General features: G+C 40.7%; 1 protein-coding gene across 3 annotated transcripts in view; it reads right to left on the bottom strand.

The window, feature by feature from the left end:
- NEXMIF (neurite extension and migration factor) overlaps window positions 1-20,745 on the bottom strand; it is a 527,702-nt gene that overhangs the window by 430,570 nt on the left and 76,387 nt on the right. The gene's annotated exons all lie outside the window — the stretch shown is intronic.

The following is a 20,745-nucleotide window of genomic DNA, read 5'->3' as shown; positions in this document are numbered from 1 at the left end:
GAAACATTGGCACCTTCCTATTATGTCATGTAATGTAGTGGCTAGTGAAGACCTCTAACTACAAGGCACAATATAGAAAGTATAGGGTAAATTTAACACCCCCTCTATGGCTGAAAACTAGTGTCAAAAAGTTGAAAATGTGTTGCAAATGTTATACTTTCTCTTTCTTCCGGTATCTTTCCCTCATCTTCAAACACGCAATCATAAACTTATTACTAAATAAAAACATCCCCCAAACTGCGCTGCCAACTACAGACCGGACTCTAATCTTCCCTTCATCTCTAAACTCCTGAAATGCTTGGTCCAATCTTGTCTGATCCGCTGTCTCTCAGATAACGCTCTTCTTGTCCCTTTACAATCCGATTTCCGCTCCTTACACTCTACTGAAACTGCGTCTACTAACGGGATGTCCAACCTCTGGATCTCCAGCTGCTGCAAAACTACAACTTCCAATATACACTGAACACTGGAAGCCTTTCTGGGAGATGTATCTATTAAAGTGATTGTCCCAATTAGGAGATTTATGGCAGGGTCCCAGCATCCACCTTGAGAAGTGTGTTCGGTAATTTTCAGAGCACTCAAAGACATGGTATGCATGGCCACCTCTTCATTCCTTATAGCGTCTATTTAGGACCCCAATTCTTGAGATTGATATCCACTAAATGTCTATACAGCACACGTCTTCATAACACTGTGGCGGCATTCATAGAAGGCATGACTGACCAAGGGTTAATAGGTGAGGTCTCCTGTTTAGAGCGCTCACATATTATCCAGGGCAGGAAGAGACTGCTAGGAGCATCTCTTTGTAGGTGTCCATAGATACATGCTGCCCAAACAGTGAGCAGCATGTATCAGCCACTGACTATCGGATCACAGCCATGTATGTTTGTCTCTGAAACGCTGTCAGAGAAAAACATACTTTGAACCCCTTCATGACATGCGCCGTATATATGCGGGCTCCGGCGCTGAGCCCACATCTTTCCCGGAACATGACGGCTGATCTGATCAGCTGTCATGTACCCCTAACAGCTGCGGGTGGAATCACGACCCACCCGCGGCTGTTAACATGATAAATAAAGCTGTCAAGCTCCGACAGCGGCATTTAACATGGTCGCACCAGAAGCACATCACAAACCACACATCCTTCGGCGCGCCCGTCACACTCAAAATGAGCATTTTTGTTACACACAGCAAGCCTGCAGCCCTGCTAAGAGTAACACAGGTGATCAGACGATCGCAGCTTCAAGTCTCCTATGAACTAAAAAGTAGAAAAAAAGTTGTAAAAAATATTTTAAAAAACATAAAAAAAAATAAAAGTTCAAATCATCCCCTTTTGCCCCATTTATGATAAAACAATAAAAAAAATCCAAAATACACATATTTGGTATTGCCGCGTTCAGAATCGCTCGATCTATCAATATATCAAAAGAATTAATCTGATCGGTAAACAGTGTAACGAGAGAAAAATTAAGACACCAGAATTATGTTTTTTTTGCTCGCTGCAACATTGCAATAAAATGCAATAACAGGCGATCAAAACATCGTATCTATCCCACGCAGCCCCAGATCCTGAAAAATGGAGACACTACGGGTCTCAGAAAATAGCGTCAAACTTTGTATTTTGTTTCCACCACTTTAATAAAAAAGAACCTATCCATGTTAGGTATCTGTGACCTCGTTATGACCTAGAGAATCATAATGGCAGGTCAGTTTTAGCATTTAGTGAACATGGTAAAAAAAAAAAACAATTCTAGAATTGCACTTTTTTTGCAATTTCACTGCACTTTGAATTACTTTCCTGTTTTGCAGTACACGTTATGGTAAAATCAATGGGGGTGTTCAAAAGTACAACGCAACCTGCAAAAAACAAGCCCTCGCATTGCCATACTTAGAAAAATATAAAAAAAGTTATGGGTCTGGGAAGAAGGGGAACAAAAAACGAAAGCGAAAAACGGAAAATGGCCACGGCGGGTATTAAATTTATGTTTTTCTCTGAAGCACTGCATCATTTCAAGGACAAACAAACACAACTGGCTGGGAAACTACAGCTAGTGGCTGATACGGTTTGGGCAGCATGTATCACCTGACAGGTGCCCTTTAAATGGAAACTGTTGACATAGTTGGAGTTGGAGTTGCAAAGTTTTACAAATAAAGGATAAGAATACTTTCCTCTCTATTCACAGAGGTACAGGACAAAAACACTAGATTATCAGCTACGTGCAATATCTTATTTTAGGGGAAACACTGTACGAGACTTTACCACAACACTGCTACATGCACAATGGCTTCTTGGTTTCTTTGGTTGATCCAATTCTGGCATAGAGCATCTGTCATTATAAAGACACCTGCGACTGATCCAAAGACTAAGAAGAATCAAGATTTTAACTCATATGTTGTCTTCCATATTGTAATGAGAGGTGTTTTCCAGTTTAAAAAAAAAACCCTGACCCACAGATGCAGTTTGTTTGAACAAAAAAAGCCGTACTGTACTCACCCTCCACGGGTCCATTGCTGAGCCTGTATTACTGTTTTTGTATTTTTTGGGGGGGCAGGTGTTTTCTAAAACTCCTTTAACTATCAATCTTAGTCCAGTGTCACTGCAATTCATATTACCTAATGTCTTTGTGTCTTAATTTTATTAATATAAATGTTAAGACTACACAAAAACACATTGCTGCTTTACACAATCAAGGATCAAACCTTTTAACAATAAACTGTGATTGATCAGGTAACGTGACCTAATTCTTATTCTATGTGACTATAGAATGGTAAGAAACTAATTTTTGTGTAGGAGTGGTTTGTTGTACTGTGCATATCCTCAGCAAAGATGCAAATTTTACCCCAGAATCTCTTATGCCAAACATATCAAACAGCTAATTTCACAGCTTTATCAGCAGTAAAATGTGTTTCATCTGCAGTTGGGTCTAATTTAGCATCGGCATTAAAAGCCTAAAAACCTCCTGGTAACTTTATAAATACAACCAGCACAAGCACCAGGAAGGTGAGAGACAATATGGTGATTGCGACTGATGTCGGTTACAGACCATTGATGACGTATAATATACATTACACCGCCATGGGTCACAGATTCTTATATATTAATACTTTAACAGACCCCCAGAATTTTGTTTGTCCCTCTCATAATTTATACTTTAAAGATGCTTGGTGTAGTTTTAGTTTAGTTTTAAGGTAGACTTTAACATTTTATCATTCTTGCCCAGTGCTATGTCCTGCCTTAGATTTGTTGACTGCTTTCTCAAACATCTTTGAGCAGAACAGAATTTGTCCATCCTTACTGTAAAAGCTCCATTCAACTGAATGAGGTCATGCAGAAGTTTCTTGCCAGGAGCGCTGCTGTGCAGGGAAAGTATTAAAGGGAACACAGTGCTAGATCAGACCTAAGGTCCCTCAATTTCCTGGATTTCTATGGATCTTGGCAATCAGGCCTTTGATTAGAACGTTATGGCATATCCCAGTTAGACCTGTGAGGGAAAGAACCCGCTTAAGGCTATGTTCACACGTTGCGTATTTTCAGAATTTTTTTAATGCAAATTTTCAGCTGCGTTTTACAGTACCAGCAAAGTCTATGAGATTCCAGAAATCTCATGCACACGTCATTGTTTTAAGTTGTTCAGGATTTTGTGCTTTGCATGTTTTTTGGCAGAATAGAGCAGGTCACTTTTTTCAGCGTTTATTCACCCATTGGAAGTAATGTGTGGTGAAAAAAAAACACTGAAAAAATGTACCAAAAACGCAGCTGTCAGGTTTTTCAGCGTTTTATGTGCCAAAACCAGAATGAGATTTTTTTTTTTCACTGAACTTTATGTACATGCATAAAGAGACAATAGGACAGTGAAAGAAACGCAGCAAAAACGCACCAAAAAAACAAGCAAAAAAGCAAGAAAAATCCTAAACAAACCTCCTGGCAAGAGATCAGGTTTTGCTGCAGAAAAAAAAAGCTGAAAAAACGCAATGTATGAACATAGCCTAAACTGGAAGCTTACTCACTGTCAATTTACTGATAGGCTTCATGAGTGTAAATAGTGTGTTAGCAAAGTGTTATTTAAAGGGAACTGCTTGGAAAAAAATGGACATTACAAGTGGGACTGTAGTGAGGAACGTAGGACTGTCTGCCTGAAGATCTGTTGTGGATTTCGGAAAAAAAGACAGTGGCGAGTTCACAGTAAAATTTGCACGTTTTACAGTTTACCACTGATAGGCTGGAATTTGTAATGAAATCTACAGAAATAATTAAAGGGAATTTGTCAGTAGGATCAACCCTCCTAAGCCGTCTATATGGGCATGTAGGTCATAGGAAGCTGAATAAATTAATACCTTGATATCTGCAATCCGATGTTTTATTCCAGAGAAATCCACGTTTTTCTTATATGTAAATAAGCTTTTCAGGACTTTGGGCCGGACATAGATCTCCCCAAGAATCTGCCTCCAGAGATTATTAAAAATAATAGGGGGTGTTACCAGGTTAACAGTGTGAGACATGTAACTAACACAGAAAAGCAGAGCTGAACTTTGTCTTCTTACAAACACGTTTGCTGCAGCTCTCACAGCTCTGCTGTATTGTAACAATATGGTAGCCCTGTCTGCCTGTGAGCTGGAAGCTGAGAGGAAGCTGCAGATGTGTCAGGTATAATCACACACAGCTCTGCAGTGAGAGGAACCTGCAGATGTGTCAGGTATAATCACACACAGCTCTGCAGTGAGATCAGGAGAGCAGAGAGCGGCCATCACACATTGATTTAAAGGAATCTCTGTAGGCAGATTCTCATGCAGATCAGTGTCTGCCCCATAGCCTGGAACAGCTCATTTACATATAAGAAAAACGTGGGTATCTCTGGAATAAGACATTGGATTGCAGATACCAAGGTGTCATTTTATTCAGCTTCCAATGACCTACATGCCCATATAGACAGCTTAGGAGGGTTGATCCTACAGACTGATTCCCTTTAACGTGCTACATATATAAAAGTAGAATTAACTCCCCATGTCAATTTTCAGTGCGGATATGTTTGCGTGTGGACGTTATCTGTTGTAATCTCATCCATTTTCTCTGATGCAACAGTATTGCATTGTGAATTTTCTCCTCTAAATCCAGTAAAATAAAATTTGCATTATTTCCACTACGTCTGATCATATCCATAATCATCAAGAAAACTGTTAATTATACCAATAAATGTCTTTAAGGCTATGTGCCCACGATGCAGAAATGCTCCGGATTTTTCCTGAGCGTTTCTGCATCTCCCTGGCAGAAAAAACGCATGGATTTATATAGTGTGACCGAAAGAATGGTAAAAAATAAAAAATAAATATTATACTTACCTTCTGATGGCTCGCGGTGTCCTTGTCTCGGCTTGCCGGCAGCTCGCGGTAGACTAAAGGACCTGCCGACATCAGCGGTCGCGTGACCCGTCACATGACTAAATGACGTCACCGCAGGTCCTTGAGTCCACCGTGAACTGCCGGCAAGCCGAGACAAGGACTCCTGGGATCCATCAGAAGGTGAGTATAATGTATATTTTTTATTTTATTCTTTTTTTTACAGGTTCTATGGTACCCGGGTCCGGAGGAGAGTCTCCTCTTCTCCAAACCCGGGTACCATCCGCACATTGAAACGCTTGGATTCCGCATGTACAGATCCAGTGATGCGGATTCCATGTGTTCCAATGCAAGTCAATGGCGGCGAAAACGCCACGCTTCCGCAAAATAATTGGTAGTGCTCGTTTTTTTCCGCAATGATAATCCGCAGCGGAAATTTCTGCAGCATGTGCACAGCACATGCGGATTATCATTGGGAAACATGGCAGACCTTCTACCAAGCATTTTTTAAGCGTTTCTGCAGCGGAATTGCCGCTGCGGAAATGCTTAAAAAATGCATCGTGGGCACACAGCCTATAGGTGAGATTTGCTGGCGTAATGTAATGCTTGTAATACATGATGATGGACCAGAAACAAGTTACAGAACAAACAGTACAAAGTTTCCATCTGTATTCACCTGACAGTGAGGCTATAACTTGTTAGTATAAACTCAAGAAGGGGTAAAGTATCCACAGATGCTCTTATACAAAGAATACTATAATACATCTAGATACAGCAACCAAATCCAACAGTGACAATCCCCTCATCATTGACACCAGAACCATACCCTAATAAGTCTATCTAAACAATTTATAGCATCGCAATGGTTAAAAGCCCTATGATGTTTGGTCTCTTGGCACTCATGGGACCTTGTTTTTTCATGTGTGTGCTAAGGAAATTGGGCTATTGATTCTCAAAGCAAACACAAGCTGTTAATGTGACCATGGACCTCTATTCTCCATTGGGATCAATCATGTTAAAGGCAACCTTTTACAACTAATCTGTAACTAAGGCTTGGCCGAAATGGCTGACATTACATTTAACAGGCATCTAATCTATTATTTCCGTTGATCTTTAATTACAAGATATACATTAAAATCTAGTTTACATATAGCATATGTATAATGGGCCATAATATAGTAACCAATAACTGTCAGATGCAGAAGTGTTTCTTATGTTTATATGCAATGAAGTCTGGTGCTACTGAAAAGGATAGTAATGTTCTAGTGTACAGAGAAATCTACACGTCCTGTAAATGCCAATATCAGATGTTTATATGAAAGCACTATAGAAAAATACATAGTCTCATTTATCTTTTACAGGTTTTGTCACTTTCATTTGTCCTCAGATACAAAGCAAAATTCTGCATGTTTCTTATTACTAGAGAATAGTGTATTGTGGGGGCTCAGATAACAGTTAAAGGGTACTGTAACAAAGCTGCTCACTTGGGAGCGGGATGAGGTAACTCAGGAACCGTTTCTATTTAAAAGTCCGGCTGGTTTATCTCACTCCTCATAAACCACATCACAGGAAAACTTAAATACAGCACTTGTCCGGCACAAAGTGAAACATAAAGTAAAAAGTCCATACAATTGTGTGGGTTTGCCAGCTTGGGATAGAGTCCAGCTTCTTAGTTTTTTTAGCAAAGGGACACAATCCTGGAGGTCTGCACACCTCCTTACACACAGACCATGTGCGAGACACACAATTTTACAATGTGAACCACACCCAGGGATGGAAATATGGTGGGCCGCTGTCCCATCCAACTCTTCGATGCTCACATTAAACCCAGTCCTGTCATGGCCGATTAACCCCTCTCAGTACTATGTGTGCTAGAGCATTACTCCAGGTTTACATCACAGAGGACATACACCTCTGTGATACATATCTCCAATCCACTATGTGTCCGGCAGCTACCTTACCGTACCTTCAGTTGTTTTGACTCTATAACAAGCGATAGGGCAGACTGGAGGTGTCAAGGGTCCTGAGCACCCCACCAATTTCTTAAAATACTTGTCACAAGTGTGCTGCTCAAGCTGTAGTGCTCTGCTCATATACAAGTGAGCACAGAGAGTGGTGGATGGGTCATGCTATGTCATTTGTTAGAAAGCAAAAATAAAAATGTAGCTATCCTACTACTATGGACATGGAAAATTATTTTAACATGTGTTAGTGGGTACAATTAATTAATAAAATTGGACTAAGTATCAGTCAAAAATCTCCCTTCATTCATTCTTTAAACCCTCTGATCCAAGTTTCAGATTTCTCTTGTGGGATTGTCTCTCCCAGTAATACATGCCGGATGTGAAGTCTGGGTGTATTCAGGATGCTATTGTCTTTATGGCTTGTAGTTAAGCTACACACTTAAGGCCCCGTCACACTAAGCGATGAAGCAGCGATCCCGACAACGATACGACCTGTCAGGGATCGTTGCTGCGTCGCTATGTGGTCGCTGGTGAGCTGTTAAACAGGCAGGCTCACCAGCGATCAGGGGAGCAGCGATATCGTGGAAAGAATCGTTCCACGATGTCCTGCTCCCGTTACCAGCCTGCTGCTTAAGCAGGAGCAGGCTGGTAACTATGGTAAACATCGGGTTACTAAGTGCGCGTGTGCCCCTAGTAACCCGCTGTTTACCATGGATACCACTCTGCTACGGTGCGCGTGAGCCTCCGCACACCGTAGCAGAGTGGTATCCATGGTAAACAGCGGGTTACTAAGTGCGCGCGTGCCCCTAGTAACCCGATATTTACCATGGTTACCAGCCAGATCGTTGGTCCCACACAGCGATGTGTGCTGGCCAGCGGGAGGCCAACGACCAAAAAATGGTCCAGGACACTTTGCAGCGATCAGCGACCTCACAGCAGGGGCCTGATCGTTGCAAAGTGTCACACATAGCGACATCGCTGGTGAGGTCCCTGGTGAGTCACCAAAACCATGACTGAGCAGCGATCTCGCTAGCGATATTGCTATGTGAGACGGGGGCTTAAGGCTATGTTCACACTTGTTGGGTTTTACAGCGTTTTTTGCTGCAGATTTGTATGCAAGTTTTCAGCTGTTTCGCAGTACCAGCAAAGTCTATGAGAAACCAGAATTCTCTGTTCACACATCATGTTTTTTTTGCTGTTGCGTATTTTGTGCCTTGGTTTGGTTTTTGGAAAATAGAGCATGTCACTTCTTTCAGGGTTTTTTTCAGCATTTTTTCACCCCTAGAAAGTAATAGGTGGTGAAAAATATGCTGAAAAATGCATCAAAAATGCACCAAAATTTGCATCAGCGTTTTTCAGCGTTTTTGATGGCAAAATAGAATGGGGTTCTTTTTTTTCACAGAACTTTATGTGCATGCATAAATAGAGACAGAAGGACAGTAAAAAAAAAAAAAAAAACGCTGAAAAAACGCACAAAAAATGCATAAAAAAAGCAGCAAAACCTGCGTTTTTGACGCTGCTGATTTCCTGCCAGAGATTAGGTTTTGCTGCAGATTTGTGACTCTGAAAAAGCCAACATGTGTGAACATAGCCTAACTGCTCAACAAAATTTTGTTCTGTTGACATCAATATCTCCAGACTCCACCATACATATGCATACTAATTTCAGCTGATTGTGCATGTGTTTTTAATGGAGAAAGTGGAGTAAACGCCTCCGGAGGCTTATCTCTTGAAAATACAAAGGAATTGAGTATTAAAATCTAACATTCTTTCAAACATCTTAAGTGTTTTGAACATTCATGACATTACTTTGAGCCTTGCACCTGAGTTTGTTGAATTAATATTGCAAAAATCCCCAAAAAATTACAGTTGAAAAAAAATCTAACAATCCACAGCCTTCAATTTTCCAACATCATCTGCTGAGGAAGAGGCTCACCTACATATTAGACAATCAGCCAGCCATGCCAAGATTGATAGGCTCGCCAAATGTTTCACTATGGTATATGCATGGGGACCGTTTTGGGCTAACCAGTTAGATCATGTGGTTGACATCAAAGGTGAAATAATTCTCTTCCTATTTCTATAAGCAACAAATTAATTATTAATGCCAGTAAGCACAGTATATACGGTAAATGTAAAGTCAACAAGAAATAACATAAAATCTGTACACACTTGTTTTAAAGCTCAGGACCACTAACATACTGTAGCCAAAATGACTCCCAAACCAAACCACTGATCACAAACATTGCTTGGGAAAGATAATACTTAGCTCCTCATTTCTCCCCTAAGTCCTACATCCTCCTCTTTGTGTCTCTTCTTTGTCTCTCTCCTCACTACTCTAGAACTTCAAACTTTTACCTTTGCAAACGTAAAAAGGGTTGTCCGGGAATAAAAAAAAAATAATCTAAAGTCTCATACATACTTAAAACAATAAAAACACCGGTACTCACTTTTCCTGCCTCTGCTCTGGTCTCTGATCACCGGTTGCGGCAGTATTATGACTACAGTGGATATGACTACCACAGCCATTCAGTGAGCTCTGCGGCTAGTGATATCTACATCTGCAGAGCTGCTGAGCTCACTGATTGGTGCTGATGTGCACAGTAGTCACAAAGTCACCGCTGCAGTCAGTAAACAAAGACTGTAGCAACGGCAGAGAGGAAGAGCAGGACAAGGGAAGGGTAAGTAACTTGAGTTCATTATTTTAGGCCTTTAGATTAAAAAATTGTATTCCCATACCACCCCTTTATGGCAACTTGACACCTTTGAGGGTAACCCACAACCCAATCAAGAAAGTCTCTTGGTGACCAAGGCTGAGCCATGTGTCATGGGTTTACCGCGACAGAGAGGAGCGAGAAGACCGCAGCATCTGATTCCTCCCACTCCTGCACTCATTAGAAGCCTTTCACCTTCATATTTAAACAGCGCAGGTTTCTTTTAGCAGTGCAGGGATAATCTGCTGCTGAGAGCTTTTGGAAGCTTCACAGTGTGATGCTCTCAGCTGTCCAGTGTTAGCCATTCCTTTCTCCTATATATACTGAGCTCGGGCTAGAAGCCATTGCCAGAGCTAACTTCATTGCTGCATGGTTAGGAGTTTGGTGGTTTGTTGTTTGAGAAGGTGGATTTAGCTAAGACTGTTGCATGGTTTTGGTTGTGTGTTAATCCCCTTCTTCTCCTACTTTGGGTTTTCCCCATCCTCCTCTCTCCAGAGTTAACCTCTGTTGTTTGTGTGCGTATATTTGTATTATTGGTATTTTTCTTCATCCCTGTTTGTATTACCTTGTTAGTCTGGTATGTGTACTGCCATACACTACTACTCCCCTCTTCCCTGGGTGTGGGTAGGGAACAGACTGAGGTCGGATTCAGGAGTTCAAACAAGATGGCGTCTTCACCATCAGAAGTAAGCCAGAGAACAGGAACATCTAGGGCGCCCCTAGCATTAGGGACAGGGAAGGAGCCACTGGTCCCGGGATACCTGACAACAGAATCGTGACACCATAACTGCAAATGCTGAAGCCTCCATAGAGGACAATATCTTTATGACCTCTTCCTTCAACCCTCTCCATGCTACTAAACATGAAACATAAAATGTGTTGTTCTACTGTTTAAAAAGTTACAATCTGTTAAAGATACGGTACTATAAGTAGAAATAAAGAAGTGAATTTCCAAACTTGCATACAATAACCTACAAAAATAAAGCTGCAGGCAAACATGAAGTCAGACAAAGGAGAAGCTTCCTCCAAGCTTTCGTGTTGTAGGAAAGAAAGAAAAAAGGATATAAGATAGATAGATAGATAGATAGATAGATAGATAGATAGATAAGATAGATTTTTTTCATCCTTTTTTGTAGATTTGTTGGGGGATTTCTTTATAAATAGATAGGAAACTTAAGCAACAGTCTTTGAAAAGAGGATTTTCTTCTTCACTAATAGACAAATAATGATGAATCATTATTATCTTCAGGGGATAGAAGTGAAAATAATTAATGCCATCAAATAGACATATCATAAAGTAGATATTTTTAACTCACCAAGAACTGCAGCTACCAAATACCTGAGGGTCCAAAGCTTTATTTTCAGCATAATTAACATGCCAGGCTTTGTCATGAGTGTAATTAACAAGATGTTATCACAAGCCTTCAAATCTCTAGTAATAAATACAATTCCTTTTCTTCTGGCCCTGAAAATGCCAGAGTTGATGTGAAATTCTACCGCTCAGATAACAACCATAAAATACAATTTTATTTCAAGACTTTACCTTTTCTTATTAATAAAATCTCCCTGTGACTTGTTTTCTCCTCTGGACAACAAGCCACAGAGCTCAGGCAGAGTCTACACTCCGGTTACCCTGCAGTTTTTGTAGTCTTACCCGTCCTGTTACGGTCGAGGCTCACACTTGGTATCAATGTTTTTGCGTTTTATAGACACCTAGACTGGCACAATAGTTGCATTTAACTTTTTTTCATCCTATCGGATTAGTAAGTCTAATAAAAGTTGAAAAAGTCACAGAACCAAAATAACTAATAAATATATACAGTGTGGGAAAACAAATAAACATTTAGAGATGTATCAAGTTAGTAGCTAATATAGTTTTCTACTGTTATTTAAAGGGGCTTTCCCTTCATGCCAATCACTGAACATGTGTCACACAAGGTGTGGGAAAGACTAAGTTCAACACGAAGGGAAGAGGGGAAGGGAGCCCAGACTCTAGGGAAAGAGGGAGTAGAGACCTCCTAGGCTGATCTGATATCACCCTGTCTCCCCTATAGTGATTCCTAACCAATCGCCGCACAGGAACCTAAACCCTGTAATTTCCTAGCGCTTGACCCTGTATAGGCAAGGAGGGATGAGCACTAGTCAGTCCCCACTAACAACTAAAGACAACAAAGGAGACAAACATGGGGAAAAGTAACTTAGCTTGAGCCGACTTCAGAGAGATTACACCAAACGTCCTCCAAGCACAAACGAGGAAGTAAGCAGACTGCAACAGCTTCAAGGCTACACAAGAAACAAGTGAATATCACCGGCGCCTCCCTATAGCAAACAGCAAGTATTTAAACACCCAGGCGTGGGTGTCAATTAGCAGGAGGGAGGTAGCTGCTGGGTCCTAGAGTGAGACAGCTAAGAAGGTGTCTGTAATGCCAAACGAAGAGATCTTCTGCAACCAACTGCAGGGCGACTGTCTGTCACATCTGACACACCCATGACAACATATGCCCGATTAGATTATATCACTCTTATCAGGCTCCGTAACCATCTCTATTAGCCGCTATGGTAGATTTGAGCAATCTATGACTTAGGGCTCAGTCAGTTGTGCATTTATCAAATATGTGCTCTAGCAGTCATTTTTAGGCTATGTGCCCACGTTGCGGACCTGAAGCATATTTTTTACGCTTCTCCCTGGCGGGAAAATCGCATGCGGATATTACATGCGGTTTTCCCGCCAGGTAGAAGCGTTTGTGAGGCGTCTTTGCATGCATTTCCGCATGCGGGTTATCAAGCACTTCTCCAAGCATCACTTGGAAAAGTGCTTGACAACTTGTTCAGAATGGTAAAAAATAAAAAAATAAACTTTATACTCACCTTCTGATGCATTCTCTGCCCCGTCCGGAGTCTTGAGCGGCTCACGCTGTTGTGTGCAGGACCTGCGGTGACGTCATTGAGTCATGTGGTGGGTCACATGACTCAATGACGTGGCAGGTCCTTCAGACAACAGCGCGACGGAGGGAAAACATCAGAAGATAAGTATAAACTTTATTTTATTCTTTTTTTTACAGGTTCTTTGGTACCCAGGTCTGGATGAGAGTCTCCTCTCCTCCAGACTTGGGTACCATCCGCACATTGATTCCGCAGCGCTTCCGCAAAATTAATGAACATGCTGCGGATTTTTGACTGCAGCATATACGCTGCGGAAAAATCCGCAGCATGGGCATTGACATTGCGGAATGCCATTGGGGACCATGGGGTGCGGATCTACATGCGTTTTTCAAGCGTTTACGCTGCGGAAATTCCGCAGCATATACACTTGAAAAACGCTACGTGGGCACACAGCCTTACAGATAGATTAAGTACCCATTATAGTCTGTGGAGACTATAATGGGTACTAGGTTACCATACAATACAAGGTTATAGGTCCGTCACTGACAGCACACATTGCCGTCCATGTACAATCCAGTAACATTCTAATGGATAGGAGAAGATTTGCAATCTATATATTTATTTATTCATATGAGTAAATCACTAATGACCCACTAATGGTGAAAACTGACAAAAGACTGGTGAAAATCTGATACAAAGAAAAAAGATTATGAATTTTTTTTTTTCATTTGTTTACTAGGGGTCTGAGGCAATCAAATGATCAATGTAGTGGCTGCAATGTAAGGCTGTGTGCCCACGTAGCATTTTTCAAGCGTATATGCTGCGGAATTTCCGCAGCGTAAACGCTTGAAAAACGCATGTATATCCGCACCCCATGTTCCCCAATGGGATTCCGCAAGTTCTATGCACATGCTGCGGATTTTTCCGCAGCGTTTATGCCGCGTTCAAAAATCCGCAGCATGTCATTTAATTTTGCGTTTCCGCAAGCGGAATTGCCTTTGTCCAATGCATAAAAAACGCAAGGCAATTCCGCATGTGGAAAACGCGTGATAAACGCGCAAAAAATGGGCGATAAACGCGTGCGGAATTCCGCATGCGTTTTTCCGGGAGAGGACTTGCATTTATGCAGCAGAAATTTTCTGCTTCATAAATGCAACGTGGGCACATAGCCTAAGGCTATGTGCCCACGTAGCAGATTTGATGCAGAGCGTTTTTGCCTCTCTTTGGCAGAAAAAAAAGCATGCAGATTTACATGCGTTTTTTCTGCCAGAGAGAAGCGTTTTTTTCAGCGTTTTTACATGCGTTTTCGCATGCGTTTTTTCAAGCAGTTTTCCAAGCGATTTTGAGCATCACTTGCAAAAGTGCTTGACAAGTTGGTCACACAATATAAATCCATGCAACCGGCATGGATTTATAATGTGTGAACAACTGATGCTTTAAATGCAGCATCTATAGCAAAAAAAAAGAGAATTAAAACGTTAAAAATAAAAAAAACCTGTATACTCACCTCTCCGGTCTCCTCCAGTCTGCTCCCGGCGGCGATCCTGCGATCCTCTCTCTTCGTCGTCCCGCAGTGTACTGTCAGGACCTGCGGTGACGTCATTTAGTCACCTGATGGTCGCGTGACCATCAGGTGACTAAATGACGTCACCGCAGGTCCTGACAGTACACCGCGGGACGCCAAGGAGAGAGGACGTGGCCAGGAGCAGATCGGGGGCCGCCGGAGAGGTGAATATACAGGTTTTGTTTATTTTTAACTTTTTTATTTCTTTTTTTCACCGCGTGGTAGCCGGGATGAAGAGGAGTTGTAGTCTCCTCTTCATCCAGGGGAACCACACGCACCGCGATTGCGCTGCAAATTCGCGGCCATTGAATTTAATTGAAACACAGCAAATCCAGATATACCTGCGGGTTTGCTGCGTTTCAATGTTCCTCAATGGCCACGAATTTGCAACATAATCGCGGTAGAAATGGTCATGCTGCGTTTTGCAATGCAATGCGAATTTGGCACGCTAATTAGCGCATCATGTGCACAGCACATCCGAATTCTCATTGCTTTGCATGGCGGACGGTTTTACAAGCGTTTTCGCAGCCGTAAAAACGCTACAAAAACGCTACGTGGGCACTTAACCTAAAAGGGGTTGTCTCTGATGTATACAATTAACAGCAACTCCCCATGTTTGTGTGGGTTTCCTCTAGATTCTCCGGTTTCCTCCCACACTCTAAAGACATACTGATAGGGAATGTAGATTGTGAGCCCTGATGGGGATAGTGCCCATAATATGTCTGTAAAGTGCTGTGGAATTAATGGTGCTAAATAAGTGAGCAAAATAAATAAAATAAACTTACAAAGAAAATGACTACAATACTTTTCAAAAGGAACTGAGTCGATTTGATTTTGTAAGTGACATGGCTACAATATCATTCGTAGAGGTCAGAACAATCTCCAGGAGTTTGAAAATTTCTGGGTTCACGGCTTTCTAGGCTTTGCCAAGTCTGCAAATAAACAGCCCTTTCTTATACGTTCCATTAGAGAAATGAGCACTAAAAATGATGACATCACTCATTACATCTTTTGAGACTATAGAAATGGATTATAAAGAGGCTCTGTCACCAGATCAAAAGCGACCAGTTTTTGCTCTAATTTAAAGAGAATACCTAGCAGGTTTTTGCTATGTAATCTGAACACAGTAGGAGACAGTGGCAGAGACACAGAATTCAAGGATGTGTCACTTGTCAAAGTGCATGCTGTAGTTTACTAACTGTGAAGGATTTATCACTAAGAGATTAACATTCCCAGACTAGTCCAGCAACTAATCACCTCACTGTCTATGGACATTGCATACACAAAGCCTGGTGTGGGCGGGGTTAGCTTCCTCACCTCTGCTTCATTCTAATTCTAAAAGCTCTGATTGTATCAGAAGGTCTGCACCCAGTAATCTAAGTGATACATCTTTGGATTCAGCTTCTCTTTGCCTATGTCAGGCTGCTCTCAGATGAGGTAGCAAACACCTGATGACCGATTCCCTTTAATTCCTGCTGCTCCCCTGAGTGTTGTGTTTTTGCTTTTTAAATCCACCATACGATCATAGGGATATGGACATTTTTAATTATGCAAATTTATATGGTCTTCACAAGGGGGTGTAGCTCACAGGGTAATAATGCAGAACGGCCTAAATGCACGCCCCCAGAGAATCCTGTGTGCCATACCCCCTTGGAAAAGACCATACATATTAGTACTGAATAAAAAATGTCTGCTGTGCAAAATTAAATTTCCAAGAAATCTGGAATTGGGCTGCAATGAAACAGCATATTTTACATATGGGCATGGTAATACCCATGGCAGATAGACGACATAGAGGGCTCTTAGGGGTCAAGACAAAAGGGGAACACAAGGACAGGACATAGAACATGCTTAAGGAATAGAACATGCTGTGCTTCCTCTCTATACTAAGAATATATTCAATTACACAAAAACTGTGTTGCCTACTCCCCAAAAAACTATCTGAGTCAGATTGTTGTATTACACAGCTGCAAGTAAAAGGACTCTCAATATGGAGCAGAAGAACAGAACTGCTTATTATTTCCTCACCATCTAAAATAACCATTTAAGTTCCAAGCAGGATTGTATCTATAAGAAGTAAAGGCTCCATACTATGTGCTCTGACTGTGAAGACTCCATACACATTACAGCAAAGTGGCCAAGACAGTCAAAAGGGCCTTCTGACTCTGCGATGACACATTATGATGGAGCAAAGGATAGGAATGTTTAATTTCCATACCCGATCCTTTTGTTTGCAGAGGAGATAAACGTTACCACAATGGTTGTTTGGCAGAAACTTACTCCCCTCTCCCCATTGAAAACACATGCATGCTCAGCCAAACTGATCCTGTCTGCATATTAGAGGGCCAGGAAAGCTATTGAAGGTGAATGGGCACATTAAGAAAGTAATAAGTAAATGCAGTGATCACTCGAGCACAGACAGATTTGTAAGATTCAGCCGATCAGCATGGCTATTTCTCTAGTAGAGAATGCACGGATTGGTCGTCTAGTAGGCTTCCTCTGTAGCCCATACTAATGGGTTGTACTACGCATTATATGTCCCAGGATGAGCTGTTCCTTTGGATCCCAGATGATGGTGGCTCTACTTTATTATTTTACAGCTTACTGTACAGGACACTGAAAAAGCTCCTAACCCCAACATACAAAGTGATCTACAGCTTCATCAGTGATTTACAGATGCATCATTTGCTTATTCTTCATTTTATTTTGGGTTGGAATTTGGAGCCAATTTATTGGAATTCCATAAAGTTGACTTTTAATCTTGTTTTTTTTTTAAATTATTTTGCAAACGCTTTCAATTCATGTGATGGACCAGACTACTTGCTAATCCCACCAATATCGGCTTGTTCAGCCAACTTTAGCCTAACGTGTATGGAGGCCTTAAACGTCAAGAATGAGGACCATAATAAACTTGAGTCATAAAATGATCTATGGTTTAACTATAATCGAAAAGATCCAAGAGCGGATTACTTGACCTCATCTCAATCATCTTGTTATGTCACACGGAGGCAAATCCTCCACATATGCATTGATACCCAGAGTGATTCCTTGTCTGGAGAACTTCAAGGGAATGTGTTTTAAGTGGTTGCCCATTTATTTAAATTATGCTATGTAACACTACATTTTTATAGTTGTCACTGCAGGAGAAATGTACAACTTTCCCTGGAAATGTTAGCTATTACCCCAAAGGTACAGTTTTTACCCATATGTTAATCGCCAAATTTTTCAAATCTGACCAGTGTCACTCTATGAGATAATAACTCTGGAACACTTCAACGTATCCCCCTGATTCTGAGAATGTTTTTTCGTGACACATTACGTTAATGGTAAATTTAGGTCAATATGTTTTGCATATATTTATAAAACAGTCAGACATTTGACAACATTTTTAAAAAAATGTGCAATTTTCAAATTTGAATGTTTATACCATTAATCCAAATAGTCATATCACACAAAATAGTTAAGAGATAACATTTACCTTATGTATTTACCTTACATTAACACTATTTGTCTATGGTCCATTCATTTTGTTAGGATGTTAGAAGGTTTGAAAATTTAGGAGTAATTTTTCTTTTTTTTTCAAGGAAATTTACAAAATTTATTTTTTAGGAACCTATTCAGTTTTGAAGTGACCTTGCGGGACCTATATATTGGAACCCTCCCATTTTAAAAAACAATACCCCTTAACATATGCAAAACTGCTGTCAGGTAGTTTATTAACCCTTCATTTACTTTTCAAGAGTTAGCGTAGCACAGTGGCTCAGTGGTTAGCACTGCAGTCTTGCAGCATTGGGGTCCTGGGTTCAAATCCCACCAAGGACAATATCTGCAAGGAGTTTGTATGTTCTCCCTGTGTTTGTGTGGGTTTCCTCCCACACTTCAAAGACATACTGATAGGAAATCTAGATTGTGAGCCCCAATGGGGACAGTGATGGTGTCTGTAAAGTGCTGTAGAATTAATGGTACTATATAAGTGAGTAAAATAAATAAATAATGCAAAGTGGAATGAACAGAATTTGCTAGAGACTATAGTCCATATGGGGAACTTCCAATATACTAGGAGCCAAAAAAGAGAGAAAACTGGAGCTATTATTCCCCAATGTTTAAGGAAAAAGTATAATGAAATCTAGTTCATATAAAAAGTACAAATTTTGTTTAGACATATTAAAAGATTAGATATCAACATAATACAATTGTAGAGATAAATGGATGGATTTTAGGTAAGGATACAAAACGTGTGACAGCATAGGCAAAACATTAGTGCTGTATGGGATGTGAGCAGCACAAACACATAATTCAAAATTAGCAGTTTTGTATGGTAACAATGAATGATACTGCCATAAACATGCCTCATATGAGGTACATAGGTCTCAAATTATACAGTAAGAAGGAAAAAAGTCCCATATGTGAGGGAACATTATAAAAGAATTATCCTGAAACCCACATGTTAAAGTAGAAGTCAGTCTCTAGGTAATTATCAGACTAATATTGCACATGGAGCAGACATTGTGATGAAGTCACACATTGTGATAGAATTAGAGAATGATGTAGATTAAAGTACAGATGCTCAGCCATATAATGCTAAGGAACATAAGGAGCCTTGTGCGTCATAATAGCCCCAACGCGCGTTTCACGTCAGCTTCCTCGTGGGGCCTATCCATTTATCTCTATAATTGTATTATGTTGATATCTAATCTTTTTAATATGTCTAAATAAAATTTACACTTTTTATATTAACTAGATTTCATTATACGTTTTTCTTAAACATTGGGCAATAATAGCTCCAGTTTTCTCTCTTTTTTGTCTCCTATACTTGGTCAAGGCTCGCCATGGAAAACATCAGGACCACACAATCTAGATCTCACGGTGCCGATGGGATTAAAGAGGGAGCCCCCATACTTTGTTAACCATCAAGATGCAGTAGTCACTATTTGACAGCAGCATACAAGGGGTTAAACAACCATGGCCGGTGCCAGCACCAATGGTGACTAATGCAGCAGGGTGTCAGCTATAGTGTACGGATGACAGCTGCAGCATTCTCACCAGCAGACGATGCTATTCTCTTATATCTCAGATCAGTAAAAGACGTATTGGTGGTCACTGAGGGGTTATTAAGCTCTTTTCCATTTTTCATCTGTAGGCCAGAGTGGTATAGTGTGGTTTTTTTTATTTGAAAATATATTTTACCATAAGATTTTTATTGAAAACAATACAGTGAGAACTGATCACAGACAATAGATGGAAAGTAGATCAATATGTTGCACTTATCACAAAAAAAGACAGATAATCCGGGGAACAAGTGGCAGTAATATTAATACAATCCTAATGCTGCCAGGCTACAGCCCAGCGGGGAGGTGGCATTACTGGGCCTGTATTTGTTCTTCCTCTGCCTTGCGTACTTGTGCCTACCGTCAGCTCTGTTCGGGGAGGAGGCTGCCTTCACTAGCTATGGATGACATTTCCCCTGCACCCCTCCATGCAGGGTCTCTGGTAATCAGAGTGTTCAAACATTCACCCAGGCTTCATCCGGGGGAACACGTAGCAGAGATTCAACAGACTCAATGGGTTAACAAAATGTGCTTTTCTCATTATGTAAATGACACTACTGCAGTCAGCCATCAGCCTCTATTTACAAGAGATACTAAATAACATCTAGTGGCGAATAGGAAATGGTAGTAGAAGCTGCGTCTGTCTGTTCTCCAGGAAGCTATTGTGAGGCTGAAGATACAATGTTACCAATAAACATACAATATACAATGCATCTGAGCTTCCATTTCAGTGTGCCAGTATTGCCTACAGGCTCTGTCTATGGGGATCACAATATCTGCTCAGGTTTATCACTTACTGTTTAGATTTACTCAATTCTAGTGCTGCGCTGATCATCAATATTAGTAACAAAGATGCTACAATCACAGAATTCTTACACGATATGAACAGTGTAATAATACACAATGAATACAGCAATGCTTCGTCCAAGACAACACATGGGAATCAAGGCATTATCCACTAACCATCCTGATGTTAGACTGAGTTCACACTAGCTCATACAAAAGTTTCCAATTTTCATCCAGAAAATAATTGACAATTTTTCATCTGTATTTATCATCGTTTCTGTTTTTCTACGTCAGCAGTGAATAAAATTTACAAGGACAAAAACAGTTTCCTATGTTAATAATTCAATGTATTCATAATGCAATAAGGATGATCCGTAGGGGACCTGATTTTTTAGAATAGGTGAGTCTCATCCGATATAGGCGAAAGACTATGACTAATTCATGCTGCCAAT

The sequence above is a fragment of the Phyllobates terribilis genome, unplaced genomic scaffold, assembly GCF_046119375.1.
Source record: "Phyllobates terribilis strain yellow unplaced genomic scaffold, ASM4611937v1 Scaffold_7__3_contigs__length_470593459, whole genome shotgun sequence".
Classification (NCBI taxonomy): Eukaryota; Metazoa; Chordata; class Amphibia; order Anura; family Dendrobatidae; genus Phyllobates; species Phyllobates terribilis.
The sequence above is the reverse complement of the archived record's forward strand: the minus strand, read 5'-3'. Positions and strand labels throughout refer to the sequence as shown.